Here is a 13,867-nt window from a genome sequence, read left to right on the forward strand (position 1 = left end):
AAATAACCAGGCCTCACTTAAATCTCAAAAATACACATTTCTGTCTCAAAGAACAATAAACACATGTAGAAAAAAAATTACACATTCCAGAGCTTAACACGCATAACCAACCTGTTTTATGTAACCCTGTCTGTCATTAACAAGATGGCTATGACTTTTTGTTGTGAGCCTGTGAATGTTCTCATTCGTTGTGCAGTACTTAACATACACAAGAAAGAAGAAATGGGAATCCTTTGAGAGTGCATGCATGTTTTAATGATATTTGGGACCAGTGTATTGACACTATCACATAAGCACCTTCTCATATATATCACAAGAACATGGAAATGAGAAGATATACCGTATGAACTGAATGCCCTGCTAGCTACAAACAGATTGGGTGTCAGGTTGCAAAGACTGCAAACCGTCCCTGCCTCATTTAGTGTGTCATGGGCTGTGCTAAATTTAAACCATGAGAGGAACAATCTGAATTCCTCCCCAGGCTTTTAATATGCTAACAGATTATGGTGCAAAGATAACATGACGGTATAACCATCTAAAGAGAAACATTATGTTAACCTAAGACCTAATTCAAATGGCCAAAATGAGGAAAAACTGAAGCTCAACGTGCCAAAAATCAAGATGGTGATGCCCTAATTTTCTATATCAGTAACGTGTCAATTGGACTGTTTTATGTTTATTTTTGTCTATTAAATATTTATATGTATTTGTGGTATTAGTTTATCATGTGTATCAGTTACTGATATTCATTGTCTACTACTTTTCTGTGTCTTTACTTTCGCTTTTTCTCCAGTTTGCTATGAAGCTTTATTGCTAGTTAGTGTGCACCATATGGCTCACTCTCCAATGTTGCTGACGTGTAAAACATTGCCAAATGTGCATTGGCCTGTTAACGCCTACAACAGCTTTCTAGTGCAGTTGATTGGTAATGGAAATCTCAATCCACCCTTGCTGCATTAAAAGCAGTACCGTTCCTTGTTGTTCTCAAAGTTCAACGTGGGAACAAAACCCCACTGTTATTGCTTTGGATATTGCGATCTTTCATTTTGTGTACCAATATGGGAAAACGAGCATTTTGTTGTTGGATCAATATTTTACTTTTATTACTTTGTGTAACACAGTGTTCAATCAAACATTTCTAAAAACAAATGACCAATGTGATTATGGCACACACACACACACACACACACACCTCTGTACAGGAGATTTTCTCAGATTCCTCCCACATAATAGCTACCTTACACACACACACACACACGCACACACACACACACACACACACACACACACACACACACACACACACACACACACACACACACTTCACATGATATGCAGCACCATATGATTCAATGGTCCAGTAAGAGGGTGTCTAATCAGTATAATGATTGGGTGTCTTTGTAACAGTGTGTAATCAGAGTGCGAGCCTGTGATGTGACCCCCTCACCTGGGCACTGCTGAATAAGAGAACCATAATGCAAGTGCATCATTAGTGGCAAGTGTGTTCTGTGCAGGAGCAAATGCTGCACAGATCTAGGCAGCTGCCCTGAGGCAGCTTCTGCAGATAAAATCTCCACTATCTGTCATGTATGGTGAATTTGTGTGTGTATGTTTATTATTTAATTTTCAATGCCCCAGAAATTTTATCGTGAAAAACATGTCATGAATGTACAGTATCTTTGTAGTTTTTCCCCCCACGCTGATTGATTTTTTGTGCTGTGTAGCTTGCATTTCTCTTAAAAATTCTTATTAATATGGATAACTGGCTGTTATGGTGGTGAACTACATAACACATTAAACACAGACACGTAAGGGGATTGCCATCCTTACTTCTCATTCACATCCTCTGTTCACCTCTTCTTCTCCTCTCTTTTCCTTTTCTCACTTCACCTTCCCTCTAGTGCCTCTAACGGTCGGATATTATAACTAGTGATCACATTCTATTTGTTATGAACACAACATTGGCACAATGCAGACAATGTGACATCCAGGTAAGAGTGAGTTAGTGGAGAGAATATGTTCTCCTGCTTAAGAAACAGCCCAGACAACCAGTATTTCTACAAAAATAAATCTCAGTAGACCATAATTTACTGTAGCTACAAAATAAAAGTGACAAATATCTCACACAACTCAGTTAATAATAACTTTACAAAAACACAATCATTTCTGAACCCTGTCACAAATAGTTCCAGGAATACAATGAATATCAGAACATTGACCTTGGGTAAATTTGATAAATGATTTCTCCTAACATTTCCTTTTTATCTCAATATTCTGGAGACTTCCAGTGACATTTAGTAGCAGTTGTGTGACAGTAGAAATCCTGCAATGCACTGAGATAAGACTGCACAGTGAAGGTGTTTCTATAATGTGGCCCCTGACCCACATTAGTGCCGGGTTGGATCCTGAGAGGGGGAGGATAACAGCTAATGGTGTCTGACTCAGCATAAATCAGTGAACAGCCATTTCGCAGGGGTGCTGAGGTCGCCTGCGTGATGCCATCATCCCAAGCATATGTACACAAGTGGCCCAATATGAATTTCAAACTTACATAATACTCCGGACTATTGAATCAGGATTCACTCCTCCAATATGGCAAATATATGAGAACATATATGTCTTAGCTCATTTTTTAAGACGCATACAGTTTTCTACTCCCATCACAAACTCATTTCCATATGAATCACTGAAAGCATGCAGGGGTCTTCCATCCCATGATGCAGCCCAGCTTACTTTTTAACACAGCCCGGGGCTAGCTAGTAAGAGGATGAGTAGGGATGGCATCTGTCGATTAGTAGCAAAACATAGCCCTGCATGCACTGTTATAAATCCACTAACAATAGAAGAGGCTTTTAAAACTTCATCGTGAACCTACTCATTCATATTTATACAAATTGCAGGTATATGTTTCTCCAACTTTTCTCAGGCTAATGTAGCATTGTGTAGCGATGACCTCTGCACTGTTTTGGTGTCCAGGTGAGTGAACACTACAAGAGGATTTATCAGACAGAAATGGAGCGGTGAGAGTCGAGCTACTGTATACAGAGGATTACAATCGCTCCCCAGGCAGGTGACTGTTTTCTTCCCTGGGGTCATTGCTGTATTTCTATCTTGATATCTTTCTTTTGCTCAACCTCAGTATGACTCTTTTCATTTTGCTCACATTTTAACTTTCGGTGCATGTACCTCGCTTACAATATGTACTATTCTGCGTCACTGTTTTTATGTGTCACACATTGCTTACACGACAATTCATCATTATTAAAAAACATGATTTGCTTATTGTTACTTTACTTGGATGTTTTAGCGTCACTGTGCAGGATGATGATGTATGTGCAGAGACTTTCCACAAAGAAATAGGAACATACTGTATATTATTACACAAATTTGGTCAACTCCGCGCTCTAGCATTGACGTGTCTCTGACACCAACGGAATCCCAATTTGTTTATTAAGGAACCAGCGGCTCCACTTCAAAGAGGCTTTTGTCCCCCCATCCTGACAGACACAAACACACACACGCACCTTCAAGCCTCTGGTTCTGACTTATTCAGCCCTGTTTAGCTACAACAACACATTTACTGCATTTAGGTCTTGTAGTAAAATAAGGGAAATGTCTTATAGATAACTCACTAACTTTCTAACTTTCAACGCATCAGGAATAAATAGAAACAGAGCGTCCGACAAAAGTTCTGCACAAAATGGCGAGCCACATTGCGCTGTGCATCGCTGCATTGCTCGTAGCCAGTTAGGACAGAAAAATGTAATCAAACTGATTTTATCTTTGGCGCTCGCTCGCGTCACATGCTGTTAGGACAAGGTGATAGATAAGCATTTAGACCAAGTAGGATCTAACGTGCATAAGGTGGTGATAATATAATGTCTAAAAATTAAGAAACATTTCCATTTTAAAAAGGGGTAGCGTGAACACCCACTATCCATGTTTGATTTCAAATTACTTTCGAACTAATTACCTCAACAGCTGCAATATGGACTGAATATGATTATGCAAAATCATAAATTAAATAACGCAATGGCAGACCTCACTGTACAGGTCAGTTTGTTAGACTGAAACATGATCTTAACAACTGATCGAAGTCTGACTAAATAGGATCTATTTAGGATCTGCAAACATATCAAGTGTATCTTGAAACCTCAGTTTAACTGCAAATAATCTATTACTCTCTTATGCTTTAAAAAATATGTCTTGAACTCATTTGAATGTTAGGAATGGATGAAGGGCATGAAAGCTGTGTATTCATAAAAAGATTACATAAGGCATTCGTTCAAGTGAAAACAAAATGGAAGTTGATATAATACAGTTTTCCACTCTGACTTTGTAACCGCTACATCCTGTTTACACTTAGTCTCTTAAGCCATAATCCTGGCAAACTATTGGTTGTAAACATTTTGCTTTGCTTTTCATCTGGGGGGTAAGTTTGCACACCCGGAACGCTCACAAGGCACTTCTTATTTTGCCCGAGTAGTTTGAGGATTTAGATAACAACTTGGCCTCTGTGCAATCAACCAATAAAAAGCCACTTGTGAAATTGGCCTGCCTCTATCTCCTCTGGAAAGGTTTTCAGACTCTGTTTGATGTTGCCCCCAGGCACTGATCATTGAACATAATGTGATTCCTCTTCACACAGAAAAGCCTCCCTGCGTTTATGGTGGATGGTGGGAGACAGTTGCTTTCTTTACCCAGCAATTATCAACACCCCTTAAAAAGCATCAAATTTTGATGTTTTGACTTGGAAGATGGCTCTGGAGGAAGAGGCATCCAAAGGAAGGAAAAGGAGGAAAATTAACTCTTAGAGCTTGAGCAAAGCCGCAGAGGAACGGAAACTGTGTAAGGAATAAAGCAATAATGAAAGCAACATTATGTGTAATCATGCAGGAAGAAATGTCCTACACACTGGGTGCAGCAGTTATACAGCAAGCTCTCTTGTACATTAGCATCTGACATGGCTGCTGTCGATGGGTCCAACTCGTTATGTAATTGGTTATAATGAGGAACGAATAAGAAGGACGACTCTTTCATAAAGTGCCGAAAAGGAAGGTTAAAAAAAACCTACATACACATACAGTATTCCACAGATCCATTCATGTCAGAGAAAAAAAAACTCACCCTTTTGACATATTCACAATTCATTCAGGACACGCAAAAGCAGTGTTTGATGTCCTCATTTCCCAATAACTACAAAATAACAGTACATTCTCATAAGGGTCATTGTAAGGGAAAGTGATTAAATCATCATTTTATTTTAATGAGCCTTATATCTTATAATGATGCTTCCCTGAAGGAAAGATGTTATTAACTTGCAGGTTAGTTCACAGGCAGTGTGCAATTAACCCACCTTTTCAAAAGAGCATCGGTGTGCAATCAAATGGGATCATAATGAGAGGGAAAAGACGGGGATGCCTTTGCGTTATCCATTATTGAACGGATCTTTAAAGGGCAGCAATGCTTTAAGGTGAGCCTGCAAAGATGACACTGTACTTCTTTAATAAACCCTTGCCAATCTGACATAATGCCTCTTCAGGATGTGACCTGGATACAATTGCACAACTCAATTTTGGAGCAGTAAGCAGTAGAATAAGAAACACTAAAGAACAACATCAGCAACCTTGATGATTCCTCATACACACAGAGGGCAGTGAAATAAATTGTTAGTAATTGTTCCATTTTTATAGCCTATTTCATAGCACATTTTATACATTGGATTCAGTGTAGCAAACTGTATAATTCATTAACATACACACACACACACACACACACACACACACACACACCAAGAGCAACATGATCATAGTCACATGATTGAGAGTTTTGGGACGCAGATCCCTTAACAGCCTCGGGGCATTAATAGGCTTCTGTGCACAAATTGCCCTTCTGCATGGCTTGCAAAGCGAAGTCAAAGCTCAATTAATCCGTGTTAATTAGAGATAAACTTGGTAGATTGAGTCAGTGGCTCTTTTCTGTGTCTGATAACCCCTTGGTTTGGGGAAGAGTCAAAACGGCTGCATCAAACAGTCAGATCTCAATTCATCCCACAGGAAAAGCCTCACAGAAAAGACAGTTAATCCTGCATTTAAAAGCTATTAAAAATTCTGAACTTTGGAGACAAGAAGGAGCTTTAAAAAAAAAAAAAAGGTAACAAAACTTGGTAATTAAATGTACGAAGATAAAAATACAACAGTGGCAAAATGAGAGGACTTAAAAAGGTCTGGGGAACAGAGTGTTGCCATTTTATTACATTTACAAAGTGACAGGTGGAAAAGAAAAGAAAAATCAACCAATTAATCAGTTCAATAGAGAGCAATGTGTTACATATTATGAGTTTTATTGCTGTGTATTTTTCTCAGTTAAAATGACACCCACCCTCCACTTCCATTAGACCCATACGATATAAACATTAATGCACCTTTATATTGATGTTGAGGCGATGCTACTGGGTTTATCATACCACTTAAGCAGGTCTGACTTCTCTCTAGGGAGAAGTCTTCGTTTCTTCACTATGACTGGGATAAATACTTCATGTCATATTAACAAGGGCAAAATAGTGTAAATAGTTGGGAATGGCCCAAATGATATCTCCCAAATGTTATTTCTAAAAGATGTAGATCTTCTTATTTGATAAAAAGGGACTATGGTACAAAATGCAAGCACTCTGAAACACTGTCAAATGTATCAGGCTTTTCACCAATATGGGGAAATGGTATATTTTTCCAAGCTGAGGGGACCCTGGCTTCAGATTGCAGGCAGAGAGAGGGATTAGCAAAGTTATGGATATGTATAATGACAGTGATCTACTTTTGCGACGATTTGCAAAGAATTTACAATATTCCTTCAAAGCACATCAAATACCAACAGATTAGGACTTAGATTTTAAAAGACCTCCCCTGTCTAGCCTTGAAAAAGCCATACTAGATTATCTTCCAGGTCATGGCCCAGTTTCCCTTTTGTATGAAATCTTTGAAGATAAACCTAAAGAATTCTCAAAAAAAAAAAAAAAAAAGATTGTCTTGGTCTGGCTACTCAATTTTACTTAAATCTGATAATGATTGAAATAGATTATCCAGACTATCAACATAAGGTTTAAATTGATAGCATTTAAATGGATTATGTGTGGGTACATTACTCCCTCCCTGTTACATTACTTTGATAATAGTAATAATCCTGATTCATGTGTTAAATGGTCTAGGACAGTGGTTCTCAAACTTTGTACATGACACACCATCGCAGAAAATATCAGGCTCTCTCAAGCACCACCACTAGGACCAACGTGAAAATACAGCACCTTAGGCCGACACTATTCAGCTACAGACAGGAAGGTTTATACCTAATCAGAAGATTATTTATAGTTGACTTTCTTTAGCCATTACTTCAGTTTCAGAAGGACTGCTCTAAATATTCTCCTCCTGATCAAAATAAATTGATGAATAAAAAATTAATCTGATTAATAAGAGGCTTTGTAATTAAGTAATCGCGTTTAATCGCATATCAATGTTCAACTTAAGAAGCAACATTTTTCAATTCGAATGGTTTTTGGTATATGACTTAATTAATGAACACACACAACAAGTTTAAACAGCAAAATGTTTTTATTTTTATCAGTGAGCACTAACTTTTTGTAAACTTTTATGTCTGAAACACATTTGTTTTGGTTTATAAAAACTAAAACAGTGCTTAGTACGGTATATTCAAGAAAAGTGGAAACCTAACATTGCAAAAATATTTAGAATAATATCCTTGGCATAAAATAAACAGTTAAACATAGAGTGCTTTTTTTCACATGTTTTCAAAAACACCCAAACAAAAATGATCCATGGACTAATGACAGTCCCTCCTAGGAACATTGTCTGTGCTAACGTACGTTGCAACAAGTTCAGCATTGGGGTGGAGCAAATAAAAAGATAGACACGTTATGCTCACTTCAGGCTAAACATTGCATTGTAATTGCCTGGAAAAGTACTGAGACACTTACAGTTGGACATTGGTTTAAAAGTATTTCCAACTGTCTAGACATGGGTAAAAAATTACCTCACACCAAGGGGAGAATATAGAACTTGGTTAACAAAATATTGGGACAATTTATTCAATATCTTTAACATCACCTACAAAGATGTCTGCTGAGTACTTTAAATGCATGTAATACATACAATAATGTCATATTATTCAGTATGGCAGCTACATAAGAATTTCAGTTGTTTATTTCTGAAAAAAAAAACATTTTCAAAAATTATTTCTTTTGCAAATCTGCCTGAAATTATAAGGTATTTGATTTTGCTGATACTTTATGTCCAAGTATTACATACATGCCTTTTTTGCTTTAAGTAATTGTCCCTTATTAATCACTTGTCCCTTGCGTTAATCACTCAGTATATAACATATATATATGTTCAGTTTCACTTAGAAATATGTCATATTATGGAAGCTTAAGATGCTCTCACTGTAGTCTCACCATGACTTTTATCAACCAAAATCAAGGCATGGTCCTCAAGAATTTTTCCTTAATATATATTATAATATTAAAAAAAGAATATCTACTGATAGATCGTTAAATGTTTTAACTCTCTATCACTACTGCTATCAATACCGGCCTCTAAACTCCAGCACTGAACAGACTACAAAACATAAGTTTCACTGTCAGCTGTGCTACTCAAGTTAAAAGCTGATTTTTTTTTATTATTTACAATGATTTATTTAAATCGCACACCTGTAAAAAACACACTCCTTGCACACAGTCACCTCCATCATCCACAGCATGACATGCAGCTGATAAACATCTCTGTTGTTTTAAATACCCAGAACATATTAATATTCCACTTCAGTATGGAGAGCAAAATCCCCACACTCATTAATCATGGTAAGACTGAACAGTATTCCTATGATGAAAACAGATATTTCACCATCTGCACTTTGGTCACCACTTAGACTGATAATTTATACAACATATGTGCTATGCAACATATATTCTGTTACACAAACACTAAATATAACATGTAGTTCACAAGGCTACTCTATCTGCAAAAATCAATAACTGCATCAGAGACCAGAATCCCAGTCATACGAGCCTTATGTGGGAATTTATATGGATGAGTGTAAGTATATTATTGATTAGTTATACTAACAAACCACCAATGATTTTGGCTTAACTATAATAAGATATATGATGTTACAATGTACAACTAATGCAGTGTTATTCAGGTTGGACATTTTTCATTTCACATTTCAGGCAATGCTACAGTGATAAGTCAGTGATGCCTAGAGGGATTTTCTTTTTTCCACCTGCTGCCTCCACCGAGAGATTAGCCCACAACAGCATCCCTGAAGCTGCAAGGGATGCTGTATTTTGCTCATGGGTACAACCAGCAGTGTGTGTACACACATTTCAACAAAAAAGACTTGAACTCTGGCGCTGCGGGTGTTTAATAAGTGCTCTCTAAATCATGGCAGACTGCTGCCAGTTACAGGTAAAGAAAGGATAAGAGTCAAGACAGCAAATGAAGAAAGTAGGTCCTTTTAGTCGGGTTCAGACTACAGCAGTTTTAAAATCCTAACTGAAATTGGGATGCATGACTTCATAGAAATTTTTTATAGGTCTCTAATCTCAAATATGCACACACTAAAATATTTGAAGATGGTACATTATTAAAGGGGACCTTATATATTGGTTTTCCAGCTTGTAGGTATTATGTTGTATTGTAATGTATTTTGTGTTTCCACAAGAACATTTACATGCTTTGATGTTCAAAAACATTTTATTTTTATTATACTGCTCATGGATTCTGCACCTGTATTCACCCTCTGTCGGAGACACTATGTTGCAGCGCCTGTCTCTTTAAGACGCCCTCCCGAAAAGCCCAGTATGCTCTGAATTGTCAGCACTTCCAGGTCTCCACTCCGCTACTCTTAATCTCTAGATTGAAGATGCAGAAGATAGAACTGTGTATAGTGGGATTTTCTACCATCAAAAATCACGAATTAAGTCTTCTAAACCAAATACTACACAACCGCCTGTGTTCCAGCAGGAGTATGATCTGAAGGTTGAATAAAGCCATATATCTGACTGCTGGGGGCACAGATCTTTTTCAAGCTCACTTGAAAATCACCGTTAGCACCCTTTGGATTTACAAACCAGGCCCGACAATGAATACAAGACAAACTTTTCAGTGACATAATGCTTCTTACAGCTTCTGAGTAAACACAGCCCTTTATTGATGGAACAGTCCTGTCTTTTAGCATTAACTTTGTTGAAAATCCAACTGCATATTGGGCTTTATTGATGAAAGAAGCCTTGGAGTGGCATGAACAACTACGGACTCGGCTGTTGTTGGCTCGCTTTGTTCTTTTGGAAAAAGCTAAATCAATTTTCTCTTGCAACCGAAAAAGCACTTTCCTGGCAACATACTGAAGAACTGGATTGCTGACAAGCTTGTGGGTGTTGAGAGGTTAAAAAGACTGGAAGTTTCATCCTGCTGGATGGAAAAAAGCTCAACCGCACCAGAGTCTGAAGTGTAGCCTTCCTGCAGTACCAGAGTCCAACAGAGAGGCAGCAGCAGCGGAAAATAACCTGCGTTCATAGCCTGCCCTGTCGAGAAGAAGTGTGTCCTCCTCTCCGATTCTGTTTCCTGAGTTCAAATCGAGATATGTCCGATCTGTCAGATGGACATAGCTACAAATAAAAGACGATGGACAATTTTTTCTCTGCAGCGGCCCAACGACCCACCAGCAACGCCAATGCCGGAACAGATGTTACATGTCTTGGAATTTTTAGATTAACACTCGCTGTGACACTCAGTTTCATCTCTTGAAGAGAAACTGAGAAAACATAACACAGGAGATGAAACTGAGTTTAGAACAGAGTCTTGTACTGAAGATATCTAAAGAAACTAATGCTGGGAATGAAAGGAGTGGACAGTAAAGTAAAAAACTACTTGACACAAGATGAAAAGGAGTTTAGAAGAGTATATGTAAGAGAATAAAATGAACTTCTTGTTTGTTTTTCAGCTCTGAAGTTAATCTGATGTCAATCAGGATTACATGCACTGCAAATTCATTTTTATTTGAATATAATGGTTATGATCAGTTTTAACACCTATTTTCTGTAACAGCAATAAAAACAAAACAAACTTTGCGCATACATCTTTCCTCCTTCTGGGCTAAGCCTCGGATTCCATAATCCTAGGTCCGCCCCTGGACAATGCACCAACTGACATGCATTGCGACAACAAACAAAAGCAGAAGGGTAAACGGGTCTGGATAGTTGGGTGGACGTGGCCAACACAGGTTGTCTATAATTCAGCAAGAACTGGATATGAGGTCAGTTTGAATATCTGTCAACAGTATAGGCAACGTTAGTCTCAAGGGCTAGAGTATTTACTGTTGCTTGGTAACAACATCAGCTGCTCTGTACTGAAGAAATCATAACCGTAATCATCAAGATTTGAACTCCTACGTACCAAATTACGAGGGTGAACCTGATGAGTCTGGAGCAGTTTAGGAGGTTTAAGATTGGAACTGTAAACAGCTCACATTACCAGATAATCTTGACTGAACCGACCACGGTCCTGGACCAGATTTCTCCTCTGATTATTTGGAGGGGTGAATTGGGGATAAATCATCCCAAACTCCAGTAGTTTGAGCCTGGCTTTAGTCTCCTTTCCTTAATCTTCCCTTTCCTTTAATGACTTCCTCATAAACTTACATAACAAGTAAGACCACCTCACACTTTTGTCACTGATCTTTATAGTTTCATTGACCTAGACTGTATTTTTATTCAGCTTCATGTCTGAAGAGCATTTTTAAAAAGTAAGCAGAACCTCAAGTGAATTTCTTCCTTCTCTGTCTTTGAACCGACAAGCCTTGTGAGATAAATTGTGCGGACTGATTAAAATGCATCTGCAGCAGCCGTTAACACATTGTGTGGGCTTCTGAGAGCCCTTGTTGTAGCCCCCCTCCCTGCCCGACTGGACAGCCTACATCTGGTCTGAGTGGTACTATGACTCAACCATAGGGACAGTTAAAGGTGGTTGGCAAGCCCCTTTACCCCTCCACCCACATACCTTGTCAGAGCCTATGTTATAAACATTTGCATAAAAACTCAATATACCATTCAGCATATACAGCCGGACACAAAAAATGTGTGAGCGCCAGAAAGGCAACCATATCAACGATCAGCCATAATAAAGGAAGACATGTACTGCTGACTGCATAAATGCCTGCAGCAAAAAAATGAAAACAACAAACTATTACTGCAGCATGATGAAAGCATCAGGCTTCCTATTGCCAAAAGTGCATCAGCTTAGACCAAGCACAGTGCTGAGAGAATGCTTTTCAGAATTACAATGAGACATTGCAAACATCTCATTGTCATAAAGATAACACAATACATCTATCTTCAATATAGCCATCAGAGACCAAAAGACAAGTCTTTCATGCCTAAAAAAGACTTGGGTATAACAGACAACAAATGCAGATAACATTATAACATTTTTTGTAAGTTACAGAAATAATCCATGATGTTAGGTAAAAGTAAGACATGCAGCTCCACATACCAATGCATCTCTGTGACTACCCAACAATGTTTCAATATACTTGGCGGCAAATCTTGTACAAATATCTGCTAGACATCTCTCCATTTCTTCCTCTAAATCAAAATGCATTCATGACTTCTTGTTTTAAATCTCATTCTCTTGTGCTTTTATTTCCTGCATGTGTGGTGCTATTCCCACTTGTGTCTCCCTCTCCTCCACTTTGGTTTTCTCTCTCCTCACCATTATCAAGAGATCTGGCCTCTGACCTTGCAGCTCAATGCCATTAAACTCCTTTCAATTCAGCAGCTTGTAGCACCTTGGAAAAGGCAATGTAGCCTTACGTAGTCCTTAATATCAGCCTGTGATATAAGTCTGCATTTTTTTCACTCTCTCTCATAGTCTCAGTCATCTCTTGATACAAAGTGTTTGGTGAGAGAAAAAACAAGATTTAAGCTTTACAAATACTGCACATGTGTGATTATTTCTAAAGATAATGGTTTATTGACTCCAGTGGATCTATTGTACACTGTAACGAATTGCTGTAAGAAAACAGCCAAATTACGACAGTAACATACTGTTTCCCATTAAAAAGATATTATACTGTAGAAAACAATGCATTCTGGGCAATATTGGTAGGTAGCTTGCCGTTTCCCATAAAATACTGTAATAAACCGTAAATAGCATTGCATTCTGGGAGTGATGTTAGAATCAACAGCAGAGAGGCCGCGCAAATACGGAATACTACTGTATTTCTAGAGGAGACATGCTACAACACGTGGGAACAGTTGGAGTCATCAAGCCAACTTTGGTCTTTCCTTTCTTGGAACATCTATTTTAATCCTGCATTTCATGAGCAAATCACAGGGTAAGTTAACCTATATTTTATTTGTTTGATGATGTTTGCTTGCCATCATACTATGATTTTATTTTAGTTAAACTGTGATTAATCATCTTAACTTGCCATGTGGTAACTGGACAGCTACAGCAGGAACATTTAGCATGCTATTTTATAGTTATTTTTGTCAGGCAGACAGATATCTACATTATTCATTTTGGTTCTTATTTGTTCCGTGAGACCAATGAGAAGCTGATTACAACCTGTTTGATTTCATTTGCTGATGTTAGCCTACAGAGGGAGTCAGCCAATTTTAACGACATAGTGAGGCTGCTTGAACTACTCATGGACACTGTATATAAAAAAGTTAAATTACAAAGATAAAAAGGTCAGTAAAAATAAGACCAGAAGTTGAAAAAAGAGTGAAAAAACTCCATACAGTAGTTCTTACGAAACTGTTCTCACTACGAATAAATTGTCTGTGCCCTACAGT

Source organism: Echiichthys vipera (genome assembly GCF_963691815.1).
Source record: "Echiichthys vipera genome assembly, chromosome: 6".
Lineage (NCBI taxonomy): Eukaryota > Metazoa > Chordata > Actinopteri > Perciformes > Trachinidae > Echiichthys > Echiichthys vipera.